We start from the raw sequence: 3,982 nt of genomic DNA on the forward strand, positions 1-3,982 counted from the left end.
GAACATACCCATCGGGACTAGCCTCCCACTCTACAAAGCTAGCCGGAAAATTAAAGTCCCCTACAAAGAAAACTCTCGAGCACACTGCCTTATCCAACTCATTTCCAGTGAATTGGAGAGCTGACATGAATGAGCTTACTGAACAAGAGGGGGATCTATACATTGTTACAATAGACAGATCAAGCCCTCGGATGTAACGAATTAAGACCTCTACTTATCCATTCGACATTTGCACATGACTAATGTGCAAATCATTCCTAACATATAGGCATGCACCCCTTGTGGAAAAATGGGATTGTCAAAATTATAAAAATTATAAAAAGTAACTATCAACTAAAGTTTGCCTTCCCATGAAAATCGTTGCCAACTCATGCCAAGGTAGCCAACAAGTTGTCGCCGATTTTTTTGAGTTGTCATGAAGGCAAAACGGAACGTCTTGGTACTTTGTTGGACGCCGGGGAACCCATCCCCACCATCGAGACCTTGGCCTTAATTAGAGAAGTGCTCCCTGGCCCTAGTCTTCCACTTTAATATTTGATATAGGGCACTGTATACGTACAGGTGGGGTGAGGTAATTGATGAAAGCCTTGGTTATTTTTGTTATAAGCGGGTGGTCCAAATTGCTCAAGTCTCTTGTCAGTTCCCGTCCGTGACCGCCAATATTCTAAAGGGATGTCGGGCCAAGGATAGTAAGGTTTTAACAAATCTTTGATCAGTCATGTTAGACAATATTCACTGTTAAACCATTTAGGAAGTCTTGCCTGAGCCCATCCAAGTTCTTTGGCCTCCAATAACCCGTCTTGCTGATGTAGTTCCTTGCAGAGAAAGAAAGGAACCTCACCTTTATTTCAGAAAAGGTAGAACAAAGGATTATCAATTAAATAGGGGTATTTTTTTATCATCCAGTAATGTCGATCTTTAGCGAGTTTTTGAACATATGCGTACTACAAACTAAATATTTGGCCTTGTGCTCACAACCTCACTCTCCTCCGAACAAATGCTCATTAAGGATTACCTTGGGAACACAAATCACCTGAACAGGATTTAAAGCATCTAACATAAGCACTAATGGTATTGATTGTTGAGGTGTCAAGCCAGTCAGTTCGATCCAATCTTCCCCCAACCTCTGAGCCCATTGGACCAATGAAGTTCCTGAGTTGTCTTCTTTTCATGTTTGTGCTTTCTTCCTATGGCTTTGTCACATTGATCATCCTGCTTCATCACGCCCTACCGTCCAATCCCATGCCTCAACAAGTTTACAAACAATTCAACATTGGCCGTATTCTGCACATACCTATGACCAATATTAGGACCGCAAATCATTGGGTTGAACCTAAAGAAGAGTTGCAAGTTCCAGCTAACTCTCTAGAGGTAAGTGTTCATTTCAGATAGATAACTGTAATATTCAGTAAGAGTTTGAATATATTGGAACCCATGGTTTTGATATTATAGATAACACTTTTCATTCTAAGGAACTAATATACGCATAGCATTTTTGTTATATTAAGTCCTAAAAAGTAGTTCTTTTTTTCAACGATCATCAAAAGAGACGGTCCAAGTAATCGCTATTCATTCATGTTCCAAAACAGATCTTTTTCCATGTAACATATGTTTCATGCTTTATTCTAATTACTGACGTGATACACGCATCTAAATCTAACTTAACTTAAGCGTAAAAACGCAATCAAAATGTGAAGTAATGAAACTTGACGCTGCTTGAGTCAATAAAGTGGGCATTTGTCTGTAATGTTGATTTCAAAAATGTTCTTATTTCCTTTGCTTATTTCCATTCATCCGATTTTAATTTAGCACATATTTTAGGCAGAAGAGGACAGTTCTAAACTGGACTATTGAAATTTTTAACATTTTTATGAGGTCGGTCGAAGCAAATGATTTTGATTACCAATAACAAAGAAGACTCGCTTTGATCGATTTTTCTAAGAACAGGGATATTTGCCGAAAGTAGATGGTCGGAACTTTCTGGTCGATTGCCATTTGCCGTACGAGCATCGAAGTTTTACAAAGAATGCATTGCATTATACGTCGTCAGGATGTTTGACAAATTTAATGAATATGATCAGGGCAATTTTTCGTTCAGCTAGCTACACTAAATTGGACCGTACTTGTATATTTTTTTAACTTTGTCCGGATGATTCAAATATTGGTCACAAAAAAATTGTTAAAAGTTACACTTGCACTTTTTTTGACGAAAAGGAAGGTCTGAAAAAACATTAATTGTCAACTTATCCTAGGCACGATTTCAAGCCCGACAAAGACGGGTTCAAGAAAAGTGTCAAAATATAGGTGGATTAGATTCCGATGGGATTTCATTCTGGGCTAATAATGTCCAAAATCAAAAAGCATTCCATCAAAGCCGACGTTTTTTATTCGTGGATGATGCAAGCCAAGTATTATATTGTCCAATAGCCACAGCATCCTCCACCTCTTGGTTCAGTTTGTTTGCCAACCTCAGAGAAAATAGATCACACATCGGCAAGCTCTTGAGCTCGCATTTTTTGCAAAGGTAACGTCAGCAAGTCCGAAATAAAATATGACCCATCAACTTGGAACTTTGACTGATTTCAGGGAGTTGCTCATGTTTGTGTCCAAACGCAAGTTCTCTTTGTTAAGGGACTACTTTTCATTCATGGTGGTGAGACAACCGATGGACCGTTTAGTGTCTTTGTACTCGCTCATGGCGTCAAACCCGTGCGATTCACCAACCCTGGAAATCTACGCGGAATACGCCAAATTGACCCACACGAAGAAGTAAGACAGATACATAACGATCTCAGTTTTTTGGGCCAAATTATGATCAACAAATAATGTTTCAATTTCTAAGCTTTTGCTCGAGAGAGACAAGGCAATCACTGAGAATGATAGCTTTTCAAATAGCTGATCGAAGAATAATTGACGATGCCCATCTCTGAATATCTCGTGATCAACAAAGCAATTGCTTTAGGGCCTCTCTGGTGGCCCAAACTGAAAGCCACAGCGATACCCAAAACTCTCTAATAGAAAGTTTGTTGAATTGGAAATGTTTCTAGTGACAAATTTTCATTGGTAAAAAGACTTTAGACAAGTATATCGAAATGACATTCTTTGTATTCCATATCTCAAATTACTATATTGGTGCCCATAAGGCATTTGAACCCCCAAAAAAATCGAAAATGTACTTGAAAGATGTTATTAATGTTTCTAACATCCTAATATTCATTTGAAATTTTAAGGTTAAAGACCTGACGATTTGATATCACTTCTCGTAATGGTGCATTTGTCAATCAGCTCTAGTTTGATCTTACACATATAGCAAACGATTATCACCTACTTTTTCATGGCAATAGGCATACATATCGCGCATACTAGTTAGAACAAAGAAGTCCACCTCTGTTCTTTGTCCCTTGGCCTCCTTCATTGTTCAATTTGCTCCCCTCAAATATTCGTAGGGAATCTCTTAGTTGTTGATCCAGTAGCCTCTTTTATCGAACATCGAACTGAAGACATGTTCTCAAGCTTACGGTATTTTGGCTTTGGACGGAGAGCTTATAATTGTCTTCGTTTCTTTGCAAAATATTTCAAAAAGTATTTTGTCAATTTTTGCTACACCTGTATTAATTATCCCATAAGGAGTCTTATTTATTCAGATCCCAATTATAAATCTAATCAATGCTCTACTATACCGTTGTCTGTTCCTCCTCATTTAGATTGGACGGGTATCAACCCAATGGATGTCCAAGCCGAAACCTAACCTTCACCGACTTCTTGCAATTCGTGGCCGACTATCCCCTCAGCGGCATTCAATACCGTCCCATGACCAAAACGTGTTCTCCATGTATTTGGAATTTCAATGCCATCATCAAAATAGAGGATTATCCTGAGGAGCTCAGCTGGATCCTGACCCAGACAAACTTTGCCCAATTATCCTCAGCCAATTCCTTACCTCATCTCAACCAAGGATTGAAGTTCGATAACTATTCAAGAT

This window comes from Tigriopus californicus, chromosome 2 (genome assembly GCF_007210705.1).
Source record: "Tigriopus californicus strain San Diego chromosome 2, Tcal_SD_v2.1, whole genome shotgun sequence".
NCBI lineage: Eukaryota > Metazoa > Arthropoda > Copepoda > Harpacticoida > Harpacticidae > Tigriopus > Tigriopus californicus.